Raw genomic sequence first — 20,705 nt, 5'->3', positions numbered from 1 at the left:
TATTAATGTATCAGTGGTATATAACTAAAATGCTGTTGTCCTTATGTTTTTTCTTTTAAATTTTCCTAATTATGTTTCAAATATAAGGCAAATAGCTAAGTCTTTACATAACACATTTTAATAATAAATTTTATCTTTAAACATACTGCTCTTAAGTTACAGTAGAACCAACCTTAAGATAGCTTTATCTTCCATTTTCTCCTGATTAAATTGTGATAAGTTAAAAATGACATTGAGCAATCAATTTGAAGCAATTGTTCCTAATTTCTCACTTTTCAGATAAGTTTTTCACAAAATTCCATTTCATTTGCATTGACATTATCAATCAAAATTTTCTCATCTATGTTTGAATTTTCCCCATGTTATTATCAATTTAATGCTATTCCCTCAGTATAAAATTGTAAGCTGAAATGATATCATTTGGGATGCTTTCCAGAAAATTAACACTGTTGTTTGCCATTGATGGATCTGTGGGGAGTCTCAACAAACAGCATTTCTATCTCCACTTGTCTCCACTCAAGTTCTAAACCAACTGGGAAATAATAAAATCAAGTAAAGCACCTGGGGGCCAAAACTTCACCGATCATTAAAATCATATTAGAGAATGAGACTTATTTCCAAGGACAAATGGATTTCCTAATCTGAAGCACCAGAATTAACCAAATTTACTCTCTAATTATAGCAGCACTGGCAGAATTGTAGTAATAATGGTACAGAGAGGGTTGCCCTGAGGGACAATGTTCGGATTCCAGAAAAAAAGTTTAAAGGAATGGGCTGAATTACACATGTCCAGTTAATACTCCCAAACTCAGCAATCAGCTTGTCCTTCCACCCCATCTCTTTGTCCTTCAACTCCCCCATCCTAGAGAAAGAGAGCCTGAAGATGGAGGGAAGACAGAATTGTTTTGCTAATAGCTCTCCATCCAGTGAGAGGAAACATCAGAAGAAAATAAATCACTGCTTGGAGAAACAGACACAGAGAATAGACTTGTGGACATAGGGAGAGGGGAGGAGAGGGTGAGATGTATGGAAAGAGTAAGGTGGGAACTTACATTACCATATGTAGACTAGATAGCCAGTGGAATTTGCTGTATGGCTCAGGAAACTCAAACAGGGGCTCTGTATCAACCTAGAGGGGTGGGATGGGGAGGGAGATGGGAGGGAGGTTCAAAAGGGAGAGGATATATGTATATCTATGGCTGATTCACTCTGAGGTTTGATAGAAAACAACAAAATTCTGTAAAGCAATTATCCTTTTTTTTTTTTTTTTTTAAAGAACAACAACAACAACTCTTAGGAGAAAACATGGACAGTAAACAAAAAAAGAAATCACTCTTTCAGCTTTCTTTGTGCAGCATATTTTTAAATATGAAAATCAAAATTATGAGCAGTCAAAGTAAACAAACCACTAACCTATATTTGGTAGGCCACAAAAAACATGAGGAAATATTTGGAAAAGTTCAAGACGATAAGGCAGTTCAAAGTGCTAGTAATTGTGGTGCAACAGTAAATAGAAGTATAAGCTAAGAAAAGTTGACTTTTTATAGTCTCTAAACATAAAAAGACAGGGACAAGGCTGGCATATTTGATAAATAAAATATCTCATTTTTAAAGAGCTCCAACTTCTATGCAACAAAATCATTTTCATTAATAAATAAATAATAATATGAAGTAAATAATATCAATTGGAAGAAAATAAATGCAGACTTCAAAATTTTATTTCTATTTAACTTTGTATATCTATATTTATATCACATATATGCATACATCTTTTATATGTACATAAAATCATTTCAGTAATAAAAGTAAAATTAAAAATTATAGTAGAAAGGGATTTTTTAAAGTAAAATTTTTAAAATTTAAATTAAAATTTTAAATTTAAGTTAAATTAAAAATTAAAGTAGCTTCATTCTTTTACAAGTGGTTGACCAGTTTTCCCAGAACCACTTGTTAAAGAGGTTGTCTTTTTTCCATTGTATATTCTTGCTTTCTTTGTCGAAGATAAGGTGTCCATAGGTTCGTGGATTTATCTCTGGGCTTTCTATTCTGTTCCACTGATCTATATTTCTGTCTTTGTGCTAGTACCATACTGTCTTGATGACTGTGGCTCTGTAGTATAGTCTGAAGTCAGGCAGGTTGATTCCTCCAGTTCAATTCTTCTTTTGAACACTTTCTAACACCATACACAAAAATAAACTCAAAATGGATTAAAGATCTAAATGTAAGACCAGAGACTATAAAACTCCTAGAGGAGAACATAGGCAAAACACTCTCCGACATAAATCACAGCAAGGTTCTCTATGACCCACCTCCCAGAATATTGGAAATAAAAGCAAAAATAAACAAATGGGACCTAATGAAACTTAAAAGCTCTTGCACAACAAAGGAAACTATAAGCAAGGTGAAAAGACAGCCCTCAGATCGGGAGAAAATAATAGCAAACGAAGCAACAGACAAAGGATTAATCTCAAAAATATACAAGCAACTCCTCCAGCTCAACTCCAGAAAAATAAATGACCCAATCAAAAAATGGGCCAAAGAACTAAACAGACATTTCTCCAAAGAAGACATACAGAAGGCTAACAAACACATGAAAAGATGCTCAACATCACTCTTTATCAGAGAAATGCAAATCAAAACCACAGTGAGGTACCATTACACTCCAGTCAGGATGGCTGCTATCCAAAAGTCTACAAGCAATAAATGCTGGAGAGGGTGTGGAGAAAAGGGAACCCTCTTACACTGTTGGTGGGAATGCAAACTAGTACAGCCGCTATGGAGAACAGTGTGGAGATTCCTTTAAAAACTGGAAATAGAACTGCCATATGACCCAGCAATACCACTTCTGGGCATACACACTGAGGAAACCAGATCTGAAAGAGACACGTGTACCCCAGTGTTCATAGCAGCACTGTTTATAATAGCCAGGACATGGAAGCAACCTAGATGCCCATCAGCAGACGAATGGATGAGGAAGCTGTGGTACATATACACCATGGAATATTACTCGGCCATTAAAAAGAATTCATTTGAATCAGTTCTAATGAGATGGATGAAACTGGAGTCCATTATACAGAGCAAAGTAAGCCAGAAAGATAAAGTCCATTACAGCATACTAACACATATATATGGAATTTAGAAAGATGGTAATGATAACCCTATATGCAAAACAGAAAAAGAGACACAGATGTACAGAACAGACTTTTGGACTCTGTGGGAGAAGGTGAGGGTGGGATGTTTTGAGAAAACAGCATCGAAACATGTATATTATCTAGGGTGAAACAGATCACCAGCCCAGGTTGGGTGCATGAGACAAGTGCTCAGGCCTGGTGCACTGGGAAGACCCAGAGGGATCGGGTAGAGAGGGAGGTGGGAGGGGGGATTGGAATGGGGAACACATGTAAATCCATGGCTGATTCATGTCAATGACAAAAACCACTACAATATTGTAAAGTAATTAGTCTCCAACTAATAAAAATAAATGGAAAAAAAATTAAAGTAGCAAAGGATTTTTAATTCATGTATTTTTGACAGAGTAGGAAAAAACTTATACCTATATATTGAACTGTCATAAATAGTATTAATATTGTAATTATCAATGATGTTATGGATATAGATTTTCTTTACATGTTCAATAGGCCGTATATAGCCAGATTTTTGTCCATCTATATTCATTCACAGATGATGGAAAAAACTTTTTTATTAATGTTTATTTAATTAACTGATGAATCACCAGACAAGTGAATAAGTTAGAAAAGTGTTAAAAACAAGCTGGGTAGAAATTACTGAAAACCCCATTTTACACTGAATTTCAGAATCTGCAATATTATTGAAGGCCTTATTGCATCAGGATTGGTTCTAGCAGCTTTCAAATGCCTTTGTACTTGAACAAGTTTCACTAAAATGTCTTCACCAGAAAAACTCATCATAAATCTTGATTACATCCTGTAAAACCTTCCAAATTTTCTTCTCCTCCTGTAAAAATCAGAGGAAAAGATTAAATGATGACAAACACTGACATTATTTGGTCCACTTCTTTAGGAAAAAACATTCAACTTTTGGTAAAAACAGTGACTACATTCAACTTAGATGTCTTTATTTCTTCTGGAAGTGTAAGATCATCTTTTGTCATTTATAAGAGTGTTCTTTAATATTTGTGTCCTTTTTCTCTGTAAATACCAATTTCCTTACATTTTACTGTTATACAGTTAATATTCTTCATAGATTTTGTCCATCACCAATCATTGGGGAATCATCTTAGATTTTTGTATTTCACTCTTGAAAGTTAATTGTTGCTTGCAAATATTTTTGTGGTTACAGAGAATGGCACAATTGAAATAACCGTAGATCTGTTTATATTTATAATCAATGTGCTATCATTGTTTACTTAAAATGTTTATATATAAGAACATGTAGTACCACAGGATTAGAGGTACTGACAGGACCCAAAGGTAGCTCAGATGGTTCCAAATCACTACAAACTTACTCAAAACTACTGTAAGCTTGAGTGTTGGGAGCCTTCTTTACAATTTCTTCCCAAAGTAGCAATGCTATTAAAAGATAAATAATCAAAATGTGCTCATTACTAAATCTGAAGTTTATTATATATTACATACATAGAAATGAGACATTAAGCACAACAATTGCTTAAAATAAGGGTTAACAGTTTCTTTTAAGAGCCCAATAGTAAAACTTTTAGGCTTTTTTGCAGGCCAAAAGCAAAACTGAGAATAGTTTGCTGGTGATTCGCAGGGTTGGTCTTTGTAACCCCATGGACTGTAGCCTGCCAGGCTCCTCCGTCCATGGAATTTTCCAGGCAAGAATAGTGGAATGGGTTATCATTTTCTTCTCAGAGGATCTTCTCAACCCAGGTATGGAACCCAGGTCTTCAGCATCTCCTGCACTGGCTGGCCAATTCTTTACCACTGAGCCACCTGGAAAGCCTGGGTAGTTATATAAAAAGAGAATAATTTCCACAATTTTTGGTCAACCAACATAGCACAATATCGTGTTTAGCACATGTGTATCTGTATGTATATATATATAACAATATTATGTTATATTCTGGATATGGCCCATAGGGCATAGTTTGGCAATCCCTCCCTATTTAGAGCTTAGGCAAACAAAAAATTTAATCATTGACATTATTTAGAATGGCAGGACAATGTAGTGTTTAAAGATATAGAATCAGTTTCATTATTTTTTTTAATTTATCTATAGAAAATGCTTCCCAGGTGGTGCTGGTGGTAAAGAACTTACCTGCCAATGCAGGATATAAAAGAGATGCAAGTTCAATCCCTGGGTTGGGAAGATTCCATGGAGAAGTCCATGGGAAGCACTCCAGTATTCTTGCATGGAGAATCCCATGGAGAGAGGAGACTGGTGGGTTACAGTCCATAGTATCGCAAAAAGCTGGACATGGCTGAAGCTACTTAGCACACACAAAAAAAAATGTAATCCCTGTATTGTGTGCACTTAAATCACTCCTATTGGGCTACCACTGGATATCAGTAAAAAGACAATGAAAATTGACTCTTTTTAAAACATTTAAGCCATATAGTATGATTTCTTTCCTCTCTTTCTTTCTGTCCCTTGGAAGGTCCTTGTTTTGTTTTAATTAACAGAGTGTATAGTAAACTACTAACAAAAAATGCAAAGCACACTGAAAAGGGCAGAAAAACCACAGCTTAACAAACGGTAAATTTCATGGATTTTTCTGCCTCTTATTAACATTCGCTGAAGAAAAATCTTTTGCTGTGCTTAAATTCAATAAACTCAGAATGTGGGTGTATGTCACTCTGAATATTACACACCACTATATGAAAAGAATGTAAGTAGAATATTCAGTAGTTATAAACAGTCTACTTTTAGTAAGTAATATCTTTAAATTGTTTTAATATAGGATTTACTATGTGCTAAATCGTTAGCCAAGTAACAGTTCTCTGCCTATTATTTGCTGGCAATAATATGAGTGTAAAATGCCCATGAGTCTCCAATAGAAAAAGAAAAATGCTTAAAACTATGTATAGGGGACTTCCCTAGCAGTCCAGTGGCTAAGACTCTGCCTTCCAATGCAGGGGGTGCAGGTTCGGTCCCTGCTCAGAGAGCTAAGATCCCATTGGCCAAAATAAATAAAACAGAAGCAATATTGTAATTAATTCAATAAAGACTTTAAAAAGAGATCCACATCAAAAAAATATTTTAAAAAATCTATGGATAATATTCACAATCTGCAGTAAATGATGAGAGAAAACAGATGTCTTTTAAGTCTTTTTGCCTCTGACATTCTAGGACATTGTCAAATAATGCAACTGGCAAATTTAAAAAAAGGATTTGATCATGAGCCATTTATATTGTAACAAAGAGATAAATGAGAGGAAATTTAAAGTAGAGTAAATAACAGAAGTCTGTCAGACAAAACCAAGGAAACTTATTGGTCTATTTGCCTTTTTGAATATATAAAAAAACAAAGATGGCAAATATGCACTTTAGGGCAAAGTAAATGAATTGGTTTATTTTATATAATAACATCTAATACTGAAAGAGCTATGAGCAGAGGATGAATGGCCCAGGCAACCACCTTTGCCAAGTTTCTCCTCTTAGCCTATGAAAATCCCTAATTATCTATTGTTAAAGAAGTTTCCTCACTGTGATTCAGGAATAATTCAGACATTGTATGAATATGTTCACTAGAGACCTTAACAAACAACTTCCTATATGAAACTCAGGTTTGATGTAGTAACAGAGAAAATGTGAAGGTGTTTAGATGCCTCATAGGAGAATATTCACAGAATATAGAATATATTAAAATTATGTAAAATTATAAAAATAATATTAGAATAATTTATATTAATAAACGAACTGTCAAATTACTTATATGTTAACCAAAACTAGAGTTGAGTCTTAAGACACCTCAAAATGTTTCACAAGTAGACAATCTTTATAATTAATCTGCTGCAAGTTTTACACAGGTGATTCAAGTCACACAAAAACAATTCTACATAATTCTAAGACCCTAGGATATTTTTTAAAATATAACAAAGATTAAGAACCTAAGAGAGTTGATCTCTGTTCTTTTGTCAAAATTGGGAATAACTGTAAACCATCGGTGTAAAGGCCACCTTCATTCTCTTCCTTGTCTGGGACATAAAAAATGGGGAAATACAAGCACATACATCCATTTACACAATGCCTCTGGCTGTTTTTAAGCTACCATAGCAAATTCTGAGTTTTTGTACCAGATATTGTACAGCCAAAAAATCTAAAATATTTACTTACCTGGCCCTCTATGGGAAAAGTTTGTTAACCCCTGACCTATACTAATAAATTCAACTTTTGAAAAAAGGAATAAATACTACAAGGACATAAAAAATGAAGTGGAATATGTTATTTTACAATTAGTCATCATTGTACTATAAGTATAGGACATTCTTAACACACGTGTTAACTACCAACATGATATCTGCATCCTAATGGGAAAAGGAAACTGGAGTCTCCTTTTTATATTCTTACATTCAGACTATTCTGTTCTCTTCTAAGAATCAACTTTCCTTATCAAAAAAAAATCAGTATCTCAAATCCAAGTCTCCATTCAACATAATTCCTTCCCAGTAAAAGCAGAGATGGTTACACCACTGTTTTACAGTTTTCCATTTTATAAGATGTTGGAAATTTCTTAAATCTGAAGTTCCCTCTGTGTGGTGAATCATAATAATAATATGCTCTGAATAATCTGTTTGCTGCAGCATAGCAGTGTGGTAGCCAGGGTCTAAACTGTTCCAAAGAGTTGAGAAAATATAACCCAAGTCTCAGAGTACCCAGAGGGACAGACGTGTTAGCTGCAGCTGTCTTCAAAACAATTGAGAGATAATAATTTTGGTTTTATAAGGTAAGTCAATATGACTAATAAACTGTAGTCTCTTGCATAAGATCCTACTTTACACTCATAGTCCCCTCATGGGGTACTAAGAAGTGATACCTTGCCAAACTCGTTGGATATTAACAAACCTTACTCATAACACAATTTTGCTATTCAGAACTCTTCTGGGTCACACCAGAAAGACATTTCCCCTGGTTGAGAATTCAAATGCGATTTGTTTTCGTCCATGTGTGGGATTGGATTCAGCCCAGGAACTAAAGTGACTGGGTTAAGAGGCAGATTACTTGGCTAGCTTTACATTTCATAGCTAGAAAATGATAGCAAATAACTGGAAAGCAAGGAGCGACTAAAGTAATGCCAGATCGATCAATTCCTTAGTTGGTGCCAAAGTTCATTGGGTTTAATAAATCAAAAACAACAACAAGTAGACCCCAAGGGAGAATATGACCTACTTTATTGGGTGGGAGTAGAAGTCATATTAATTTTCACCTGGCACTGGAAAATAACATCAACTAATATTATCTTTAAAGAAGAACTAAGAGTGGGTAAATCAAATTTTCTTTGTTTACCTGTGTTTACCCATTGCCCATCAATTTAAAGCAGTGAAGGCACTGGGCTTCAGTAACTACATGCTCCTCTAAGCTTAAATTTAGACTATGTTATCTTTTATCTCAACTTCTTTTTCCTTCCTCTATTATTGGTTTCAAGAGAAGATTCATGAAAGACAAGCTGTGAAGGTTGACAGAGCTATTATAATATAATGTATTATATAATAATATATATAATGTAATATATAATATAATGTCTGACTCTTTGTGACCCAATGGACTGTAGCCTGCAAGTCTCCCCAGTTCATGGGACTCTCCAGGCAAGAATATTGGAGTGGATTGCTATTTCCTTCTGCAGGGGGTCTTCCCGACCCAGGGATCAAACCCAGGTCTCTGCACTGCAGGCAGATTCTTTACTGAGCCATCAGGGAAGCCCAATATAATGTATATTTATATTATAATTATCAATGACATAAATTTTTTATATTTATATCTTATCTCTGATGAATTTACACTAACTTATTGTAGTGCAGCCATCCCTCAGTGGGAAGTGTGTTTCAGAAACTGCCACAATACCAAAATCCATGTATGCTCAAGTCCCATAATCTGAATCTTCAAATTCTGCATCCATGGATTCAACCAAGCATAATAGTATATGATCTGAGGTTTGTTGAATCTGCAATTACAGAATGCATATATGAGATAGATCTGGAAGATGAATAGGATTTTGTATGTGAAGACACCCCATTATTATAATCAGATTGCATTAAAATAGCAAAAATAAGCCACCATTTTTTTCCTTTTTTAATTGAGGTATAGTTGTTTCACCATGTTGTGTTAATTTTAGGTGTACAACTCAGTGATTCAGTTATACATGCAAGCTTAGTTCAGTCACTCAGTCGTGTCTGACTCTTTGCAACTCCATGGACTTGTCTATGGGATTTTCCAGGCAAGACTACTAGAGTGGGTTGTCATTTTCTACTCCAGGGGATATTCTTGACCCAGGGATCAAATCCGAGTCTCTTGATTCTCCTACATTATGGATTCTTTACCACTGTGCCTCTTACAGGTTATTAAAAGTATTGAGTAGAGTTTTCTCAATTAAGGATTAAGTCCTTCTTGTCACCAACATGTCTTCTGGCCTAAAGTAGTGAGATTTACATTCATCTGCAACAACAGAAAAGATGGACAAAAGTTAAGGTTAGCCACCATCTATTTGATGGCAGAGTGACAGAGAAGAAGCCAGCACAGTCTTTTACTTCCTTGCACTTGTGTCTCTCTTTCATCTCATTTTCTGATTAACTTTTCTTGCAGGAATATAGGCTGCTCAGCCTTCTGATTGAGAAGATCATGGTATCTGGTCCCATCACTTCATGACAAATAGATGGGGGATAGATGGGGAAACAATGGAAACAGTGACAGACTTTATTTTCTTGGCCTCCAAAATCACTGTGGATGGTAACTACAGCCATGAAATTAAAAGATGCTTGCTCCTTGGAAGAAAAGCTATAACAAACTTAAAGTATTAAAAAGCAGAGACATTATTTGCTGACAAAGGTCTATAGAGTTAAAGTGATTTTTCCAGTAGTCATGTATGGATGTGAGAGTTGGACCACGAAGAAGGCTGAGTGCCAAAAAATTGGTGCTTTTGAATAGTGGTGTTGAGAAGAGTCTTGAGAGTCCCTAGGACTGCAAGGAGATCAAACCAGTCAGTCCTAAAGGAAATTAACCCTGAATATTCACTGGAAAGACTGATGCTAAAGCTGAAGCTCCAATACTTTGGCCACCTGATGCAAAGAGCTCTTTGGAAAAAAAACCCTAATGCTGGGAAAGATAGAAGGCAGGAGGAGAAGGGGACGACAGAGGATGAAATGGTGGATGCCATCACTGACTCGATGGACATGAGTTTGAGCAAGCTCCGGGAGATGGTGAAAGACCGGGAGGCCCGGTGTGCTGCAGTCCGTGGGGTTGCAAAGAGCTGGACACGACTGAGAGGCTGAACAACAATGACCTCCCAGTACTTCTAGATGTTGACTGTGGCCTGGACCAGCAGTAGTAATTGATCTTTCTTCAACAAGCTATGGTGTTGCAATCCAATCCTAACTGGCATTTGAATAGAACTGAAGAAACCTCATTCACTTTATTAGCCCCAGTAAGCAATTAATCTTTGTTTCTTTTTAAATAAAGGATGGGAGGAGGGGGTTATTAACTGTCCTCTCGGTTTCCTTCCAGCTCTAACTTTCTGTGATTGTCTGTCTCAGAAAAGGGATGGGAAAAAGACACAGCACTGTTATCACTCTGTAGATTAGCTGAATTTTCTCTCACCCTCTTATTTTAGTTTCTAATAAAAATGGAAATTATTATGACTCTACCATGCCATTTAGGAAGAGTTACATAAAGTTGAAGTTCAGATTTCCACCAATGCACAGGAAAATAATGAAACTGAATTAAAATCATCCAGCCTATATTTCTAAATATAATGTTCTTTATTTTCTTAATCCCTGCATATTATTTTTTCCATCTTTAAAAACAGAACAGGCAACATGTTAGTTCTGCAAAATATACCCTCTGAATAAGGTGTAAATTCCCAGATTAAAGTCTTGTAATAACTGAAAACTTAATGAACTCTCTGTAAGGCATATAATATATTGATAAAAAGAATAATCATTAAAAATTATGAAACTATCTGAACCACTGCTCTTATAATAACATATATTTTACCTGGCCACCATACAGTCTACATGTGTTTCTTGATTTATTTCCTTCCATTAAAATATATGGTGCTAGTGGTAAAGAACCCATCTGTCAATGCAGGTTATACGTAAGAAATGTGGGTTTGATCTCTGGGTTGGAAAGATCCCCTGGAGGAGAGTATGGCAATTATTCTTGCCTGGAGAATCACATGGACAGAGGAGCCTGGCAGGCTACAGTACATAGGTCACACAGAATCACATATGACTGAAGCAACTTAGCATGCACATTAAAATATAAAAGTTACTAACTCAGTATTTCATTTTTATATACAAATATAAGAAAAGTTTTTCTAGAAATAAATTTAAATTATTTTCATTGATTTACAAACTGTTATCCACCATGCATTTTAACACCATGCATTTTAAACCAAGGACAGATTTTCCTTATTTCTCACTAAGTACATTTGCTTCTTTCTTTAAAATAGTCAACATAGGAGTGATGTCATTCCCAATGTTAGTCAAATATGAAGTAGCAACTATCCATAGATAAGACGCCAGTGTGAAAATCCCAGAACTTGATGGTAATGCTAAAGCACCTTTCTGGATATCAGGGACCAAGAAGGACCCCATAGGAAGAGTAGCAGGAATGGCTACACTTTGATGGTGTCACCCCTCCTTCAAAATGGCACAGCTACACCAAGAGGGCTTCCCCAGGCCTAGAGTTTCTCCAGTATATTTATGAAGAAAAACACAAAAAACAAAAACACAAGGTGGACATCTAGCTTCCTCAGTCTAGTGAGATGTTTTGTGGGAGTCCTACTCTGGATCTCATCTCAGAGGAATCACTGGGAGAATCTTCAGAACTCAGCTTATGGGAATCAGATACAGAAAAGGGAGTTGGGGTACAGATGCACTATTTGACTAGAAAAAGAACAAAAGAGGCGAGGTTAGCTGAAGGAAGGAAATAAACATGAACAGGTATAAACAGAGATTAGAAAAATAATGGAAGATATTAATAAAGCCAAGAGTTAGTTCTTTGGAAAGATAAAAAAAAAAAATGATGAAACTTTACCTAGAAGAATCAAGAAAAAAGGTGAAAAAACTCAAATCAATAATATTACAAATTGAAAAAGTAGAAATTAAAAATAATATCACACAATATAAAGAATCATGTGAATACTATGAACATTTGTACACCAACAAATTGGACATCTAGAAGAAATAAACATATTCCTAGAAACATACATCCTACCAAGATTAAATCATGAAAGGTCAAAGAGATGTCAACCAGAGGCAGTCTTTTCATAACCATGATACAAAGCCATATAATAGAAAGAGCACTGGATCTGGAGTTAGTTTATTGGGGGGGAGGTGGAGTGGGTGTGGTTAATTTTAATTTAAAATTATATCCAAGAACTAGAAAAATCAATTATATTATTTGAATTTTAGTCTTATAAAAGACAGAGATAATATTTCTTTTATGGGCTTGCTGGAAGATTAAATGAAATTAAAGCAGTTTGAAAACAAATACCATAAAACAACATAATTTGAGTCTTAATTACTTAAAAGTAGTTACCTATTTCTGAGAATACAAGCAAAAAGGGTAATTCATCTAAATAAAGAAAATAATAACCAAGCTAACCCATATTTCTTCATAGCAACATACAATGCCAAAAGACAAGTAGGAATGCTTATGCTATGAGTGAAAAAAATTATGACTCAAGATATTACAAGCAGGCACTCTGGCTATTAGTCATAAAAGCAATGAATAGATATAGACATACATATCTTAAAGATATTGTGCATTTGGCTCCAGACCACCAAAAATGATGAATACTGCAATAAAATGAGTCAGACAAATAATCTGGTTCCCTAAGGCATATAAAAGTTATGTTTACACTGTACTGAAGTCCATCGTGTGTGCAATGGAATTATGTCTAAAAAATATACAGTGTTCTAGTGTGTTAGTCACTCCGTTGTGTCTGACTGTATGCAACCCCATGGACTGTAGCCCAGCAGGCTCCTCTGTCCATGGGATTTCCCAGGCAAGAATGCTGGAGTAGGTTGCCATGACTTCCTGCAGGGGATCTTCCTGGCCCAAGTGTCAATGTAGGTCTCCTGCATTGCAAGTGGATTCTTTACCATCTAATTTATTGACGTAAAATGCTAACTCTCCTCTGAGCCTTTAGGAAGTCATACTCTTTTTGCTGGTGGAGGTCTTGCCTCAGTGTTGATGACTGCTGACTGATCAGGGTGACTGAAGGTTAGGGTGACTGCAGCGATTTCTTAAAATATCAAAGACTAAGTAACTTGGAGAATTTAACACCTAAGAATGTGTAATTTTTTTTTAAGTTTCATCAAGTAATCAAGGTAATTAAGAGTCAAAGGTAAATAAATGTGAGGGAAAAGTCATCATACAATGTCTGGATAAACCATTGATCAATTTGAACATGTAACTGTGGGAGTTACAATTATAAAAAGAATGTAAATGTTCAATATCCCAATGTAAGGCTGCCAATTAATATAAATTTACAAATCAAGCTGTGAGTGACATAAACTTATGGTAACTTATTTTATATCATAAGTTAATCAGTTAAGTAAAAAAATTAAATGTGGTGTTTAAAAAACATAATAATATAAACTTGTTAATAGTTTTCATTGACTTTTTCTAACCCTACAAGTACATTTTAAAAAATAATTAGTATTTTAGTGAAAATATATTTATGAAAAAGTTCAATATTTCCTTGACTTTTACTCTCTGGGGTTTTCCTTCTGTAAAACTAAATTTAAAATATTTTACTTTAAAATAGCAAAATTAAACGTGATTTCATTTTTATGGGTTTTTTATTAAACTATTTCTACCTTAAAATCTTTTCTTATAAAGGCTGCAAGCTAATTCCTCACTTTTTCAGCTTCATTTCCATTTAGGAATGGAATTGTTGCATAGTTCTTGTCCATGAGTCACAAATAGAAATCTGCTGGAGATGAGATTTGCCGGGAAAACTGTTTGTTTCTTTGATACTAAAGGAGATACATAACTCTGGCCAGCATTCCCTTTTGTTCATGCCTTGAATAGATGCCAGGATGTAAAGTAGCCATTTTACCACCACAAGGCAAAAAAGGACATACTAATAATAACACAGCAAAAAGATACAGTTTTTATTTCATCACTGAAGCACTGTACCATCTCTAACTTGTTATGTGGGGTGTATTTACCTAAACCACTATTGATTTAGCTTTCAGTAACTAGCAGTTGAAAACAGTCTTAATCAAAACCCTATCCATCCATACAAAAAAATATGTATGCACACATAGGGAAAAATGTAGTATGATGCACTATTAATTATATATTGCATCTGGGTAATGAAATTCTGAATGTATTTTTCCCTTTTTGTACTTTGATGAATTGCTTGGCTTTTTTTCAAAATGAGACTGTATCAATTTTTAAAAATAATTATTCTTCTAGTGTTTGAACGCTTTTGAGACTTGACAAGGTTATTAACACAGAACATATACAATATTGTATATATTTCTTAATATTTTATTAAAAATGATTTAGGATACAATATTCTAAAACAGCTATTTTATAGTGGAGAAAATCCTTGGATAAGTTCAGATTGACCAAAAAAATATTCTTCATGATTAATTTAATTCAGTGAGCAAAACCAAGATTGTGTTAGTTTTAAATTTGACATGCCCAGTGCTAACTTTCTTTTATATAATCACTGTTGCTCAGTAGCAATAATCATTTTCAGCAATAACCTTAAACTGGTAACACAGAAATATGTTTCACTGACTTTATAACTTTTTAAAATTAAAATTATTAGTATCATGGCACTGAAATATTATGTTAGCTTCAGGTGTAAAACATACTGACTCAAATGTTTATAGATTATACTCCATTTCTATTTATTATAAAATATTAGCAATACTCCTTATACTGTACAATATATCTTTATATTATGTACTTATACATAATAATTTGTACTCCTATATTCCCTACCCTTTTCTTGGCCCTCCTTTATACCCTCTCCACCGGCAACCACTAATTTGTTCTCTGTATCTATGAATCTATTACATTTTTGTGATATTCACTAATTTGATTTTTTAGATCCTGCATATAAGTGACAACATACAGCATCTGGCTTTCTCTGACTTTAAACATACCTATCTATCTATACAATATATAAATATATATAAACTTTCTCTGATATAAACATAATATCTTCCAGGTCTATCTATGTTGTTGCAAATGCCAAAATTTCATTCTTTCTTAAGGCTGAAAAGTACTTCATTGCGTGTGTATTTATTACATCTTATGTGTCCATTCATCTATTGATAGACACTTAGATTGCTTCCATGCCTTGGCTATTATAAATAATGCTGCTATGACACTGGTGTGCATGTAATTTTTCATCAGCGTTTTCCCATATATGTCCAGCCATGGAATTGCTGGTTCATATGATTGTGCTATTTTTAGTTTTTTGAGAAACCTCTATACGGTTTTCCACAGAGGCTGCACCAATTTACATTCCCACCACCAGTATACAAAGCTCTCTTTTCTCCACATTATCACTAACATTTATTACTGTGGTCATTTTGGTGATAGCCATTCTCACAGGTGTGAGATGATATTTTATTGTTCTTTTGATTTGCATTTCTCTAATAATTAGTGATGTTGAGCATCTTTTCAGGTTTGTGTCTGCTATCTTTGCAAAACTGTCTACTCAGGTCTTCTGTGCATTTGTCCATTTTTAATTGGATTTTTAAAATATTGAGTTATATGAGTTTTTCATATATTTTGAAAATCCCTTACACATCATGAAACTTACAAGCATTTTTTTCCCATTCATTAAGCATTCTTTTCATTTTGTCAATGGTTTCCTTGGCTGTGCAAAACCTTTTAAATTTAATCAGGTCATATAAATATATGATTATTATTATTTTAAGTTGCTGATCTGTTTTTTCTTTCTTTGGCTGTATTGCACAGCATGCAAGATCTTAGCTCCAACCAAGGATCAAACCTGTGTTTCCTGAAGTGGAAGCACAGAATCCTAACCACAGACTACCAAGGAAGTCCCAGTTGCTGAGCTATTAATTTCAAACACAGTTTAACCACTTTGCATTTTTATTTTCCTCCCCTATGATCAGGCTTCCCTGGTAGCTCAGCTGGTAAAGAATCCACCTGCCACACAGGAGACTCCGGTTTGATTCCTGTGTCAGGAAGATCCCCTGGAGAAGGGATAGGCTACCCACTCCAGTATTCTTGGGCTTCCCTTATGGCTTAGCTGGTAAAGAATCCACCTGCAATGCAGGAGATCTGGGTTTGATTCCTGGGTTAGGAAGATCCCCTGGAGAAGGGAAATGTTACCCACTCCAGTATTCTGGCTTAGAGAATTCCATGTACTGGAGTCACAAACAGTCAGACAAGACTGAGCGACTTTCACTTTCATTTTCCTCACAGTTATTATATTTGACATCATGATTTACTAATATCTATTTTTTGTGTGTATCCCTCAATGGCTTAACAGATGATTTCTCTACTTTTGTCTTTTAACCTCCCTACTAGCTTTGTATGTGGTTAATTTCTTACCTTTCCTATATGTTTGCCTTTACCAATGAGCTTTCTTCTTTCATAATTTACATGTTTCTAACTGTGACCTTTTCTTTTTCTCTTAGAGAAGTCCCTTTAACATTTCTTATAAAGCTATTTTGGTGGTACTTACCTCTTTCAGCTTTTGCTCATCTGCAACATTTGGTCTCCCCACCAAAGTTGAATGAGAACCTTGCCAAATATTTTTGGTTTCAGGTTTTTCCTTTTTATCAGTCTGAATATATCAAGCCTTTTTAGCCAGCAGAGTTTCTGCTGAAAAGTCAGCTGATAGGCTTTTGGGAGTTCCCTTAAATGTAACCTGTTGTTGCTTTAATATTCTCTTTAATTTTTGGCATTTTAACTACAATTTGTCTTGGGGTGGTCCTTCATGGGTTGACCTTGTTTGAGACCCTGTGCTTCCTATGCTTATATGTGTGTTTCCTTTCTCAGCTTAGGAAAGTTTTCAGCTGAGTCTTTAAATACGTTCTCTGTCTCTTTTGCTCTTTCTTCTCCATTTGGGACCCCTGTAATGAAAATGTTAGTATGCTTGATGTCGTCTCAGAGGTCTGTCAAACTGTCCTTTCTTTTAATTCTTTTTTCTGCTCAGTTTTCGTGATTTCCATGACTCTGTCTTTCAGCTCAGTGATCCATTTCATTTCAATGAATCTACTCTTAATTCCATCCAGAATATATTTCATTTCAGTTGCTGCTTTCTTCATTTTTATTTGGTTAATGCTTTCTTTTTGTTAAAAACTTTTAACTTCTGGGGTAGGCTGGAGGCACCAGTGCCAGATACAAAGAAAGGAGCTGTGACCAGCCTTTGAGAAGCTGCAGAACCAACAGCTCTGGTTGGTGACTATGGCCATGGCCATGACCAATCCAGCCAAGGTGCCAGGGTGGAGTGAGAAGGATAATCTTGATTTCTCATTCTGTTTATCCATCCTTTCTCTGAGCCTTATGATCATTTTTATCACGATTGCCTTGAACTCTTTCTCAGGTAGATTGCCTGTTTCCACTTCACTTAATTTTTCTGGGGTTTTATCTTCATTATGAACGTATTCCTCTGTCCCTTCATTTTTTCTAACAAGCTGTTTTTATTTCTATGTATCTAGTAAGTTGCTTTTGTTTGCTGATCTTGGAGAAGTGGCTTTTTTTTGTAGGATTCATCTTATGCATCATAGGGTCACCAGAGCTATATGCTCTAGGGGTGCCCCCTTTTTGGACTTCATGGACTTTTCTACTGTGGCAGGTTGACTATTGTGGGCAGCATGGTAGGCATGGCTCGCTCTTGCTCTGTTTTGTTGCCACGTCCTGCCTGTACAGAAGCTGCCCATCACTGATTGGCAGGGTGACTAGTTTCAGGTCTTTGGGGAGCCCCAGAGCTTGTGCTGTCTCACTGATGGGTGTAATTGGAGCCCAGGAGATCTCAGGGCTGGTGTCTGCCCAGGAGTGTGAAGACAGGTCCTAGGGTTAATGGCTGGCCCATTGGTGGGCAGAGCTCTGTGCTGGGCTTCAAGTGTCCAAAGTTTGTGTTGACCAACTGAGGGTTGGGGCCCTGCCAGTCCCAGAGCTGATTCTGGCCTTCTGGTCAGTGGGCTGAGTCCTGCCATAAGAGGCTGTGGGTCTGTAGTTGTCCCGGGGCTGGTGCCTGCACCTTGGTGGGTAGACCTGGGTCCCTGAGTCTCTGGCTACAGGCCCCTGGGCTTCCCAGGTCTAGTTCCCACATACTGGCATGCGGTGTTAGTTCCTGAGCCTTCTGGTTGGTAAGGCCATGTCCAGGTGCAGCTGTGGGCTCAGTGGTTTTAATGAAGCCTGTCTGCTGGTGGAGGAAGCTATGTGTCCGTGCAATTATTTTCTTGGCCTGTGGTGTCCAAGCAGTGGTGTCTGCAGGCTGGTGGGTGGGGACAGGGCTGGGTCCCAAGGTTAATAAGCTAGAGGTAGGACTCCAAAGAAGCACTTGCTAGTACCAGGATCCTCATGGTAGATCAAGCCCCCTGAAGTAGCTTCCACCAGTGCCTATGTCCCTAGCATGAGCTCTGTTGCCTCTTGCCTCTCTAGGAGACCCTCCAAGATCAGGAAGTATGGCTGACCCCAGATCCCTTCAAATTAAGGCTTTTGCCCTAGGTCTGGGATCTTGTAGGATTTTATGTGAGCTCTTCAACAGGAGTCTCTGCTAGCCACAGGCCTCTGGTTCCCCTCAAAGTAAACTGTACTGGCTTTCAAAGCCAAATGTTCTGGAGGGCTCATCTTATCAGTGCAGGATCCCCAGACGGAAGCCCAATGTCAGCTCAAACCCTTTGCCTTTTAGGAGAAACTGTGCCTTTATAATTATTCTCCTAGTTGGGAATTCCACCCAGAGTTATGGGTCTTGACTATACTGTGACTCCACCCATCCTACCTTTTGTTTCCTTCTTTATAGCTTTACTTGTGCATGTTAAGTTGTTTCAGGCATGTCCAACTCTTTGTGACCCCATGGACTGCAGCCCACCAGGCTCCTCTGTCCATGGGATTCTCTAGGCATGAATACTGGAGAGGGATGCCACAACCTCCTCCAGGGGATTTTTCCCAACCCAGGGAATGAACCTGCATCTCTTATGTCTCCTGCATTGACAGGTGGGTTCTTTACCACTAGTGCCACCTGGAAAGCCCATCTTTACTTGCAAAATACCTGTTATGATAGGTTCTAGCCTTTTCTTCAGTAATTGTTCTGTAAATAGTTGCAATTTTGGTGCACCCATGACAGCAAGTGAACTCAAGGTCTTTCTAATCTGTGATCTTGAGAACTTCTCCAACTTTCATATCCTAAGTTGTGCTTTATAATCTGCTCACAAATACTTTTGCACTATTTATGTGAATAGATATACTAAAACAAAGTAATGGTGGAAAACACTCTAAAGACTCACTTTAACCTTTTTAAAAGAATATCTTTTTAAAAGAATGTTAGAAATTTCCATTTATTTTATAATAATTGACTATAAATTATCTGTATGTATAATGGAAACACATCTTTTAATCAATAATATGTTTTTAATGTAGCGCATGTTAACATAAAGGTAACTGTTTTTCTGTAACTCAATAAAGAATTTCTCTACATTAGTCGACATTCAAAAATTTAGTTTTATAATAAGTGGTATATTATATTAAGCTCTGAGCACTTTTAGGATCATATAATTCAATCAACTATAAACAGTTGAGTATTTAATGCTGATTTTGGGTTTGGTTATTGCTTTTGCCTCATAATTTAATTTATGATATTCTATTTCATGTTTTAAAAGATAATGTAGTTTTATTATAAATGAAGCATGTTATAAATGAATATAAATGAAATATAAATATTTCTACTTATAAATGAAGTAGAAATAGCTCAGAAAGGAAGTCAGAATACTTAACTTCACCTGCCTTGAGTGAATTTATATTCTATAAGCATCAGTTAATACATCTATAAATTAGACCAAAAATTTCTTTTCTCTTGCAAGGATCAAATGAATTAAAGCAGATTGGTTTTATTAGTACTATTGCCCAATTGTAGTAAAGGTTCCAAACTAAAATCAAGATATTTTAAACTACTTAAAATATGTGGGATTTTATTTTTTCTTTAAAATGCCATTTCATGAGAGTCTTGATCTGGTTTTGTTATTTTTTCCCACTGTTTCAAAGTTGCTTCACTGAATTCCTTCCAGAATGTGATAAGGAACAGATACAAGAGCTTGTCAATAGGATTATAGAACAGAATAAAAGACAGATAGCATGCATCTGGTTTAGCAGTGACCTCAAAGAAGAGAGTGTTTGAAGTCCACGCATTATTCATAACTTGCTCTATTCTTTGGTAATCCTTTCTTGTTGGAGGTTTGGAAAAAACACACATACAGAAACTTAATCAATTAAGGGGAAATTTTTGAGGCAAAACAGCTACTATGTGTGTATGAAAAGAAAAAGTGGCAGCATTTTTTCCCTAGAAAAATAGAAAAGATGAATCAGGCATTTTCCTCTCA

At 35.8% G+C, this 20,705-nt stretch overlaps 1 long non-coding RNA gene across 1 annotated transcript in view; it reads right to left on the bottom strand.

Moving 5' to 3' along the window:
• Window positions 1-3,493: 3,493 nt before the first annotated feature.
• LOC139029684 (uncharacterized) overlaps window positions 3,494-20,705 on the bottom strand; it is a 297,875-nt gene continuing 280,663 nt past the window's right edge. The window contains exon 3 of the long non-coding RNA XR_011481875.1: window positions 3,494-3,975. This is a non-coding gene — a long non-coding RNA (uncharacterized lncRNA). The remainder of the gene's footprint in view (window positions 3,976-20,705) is intronic.

The sequence above is a fragment of the Odocoileus virginianus genome, chromosome 19 (genome assembly GCF_023699985.2).
Source record: "Odocoileus virginianus isolate 20LAN1187 ecotype Illinois chromosome 19, Ovbor_1.2, whole genome shotgun sequence".
NCBI classification, from domain to species: domain Eukaryota; kingdom Metazoa; phylum Chordata; class Mammalia; order Artiodactyla; family Cervidae; genus Odocoileus; species Odocoileus virginianus.
The sequence above is the reverse complement of the archived record's forward strand: the minus strand, read 5'-3'. Positions and strand labels throughout refer to the sequence as shown.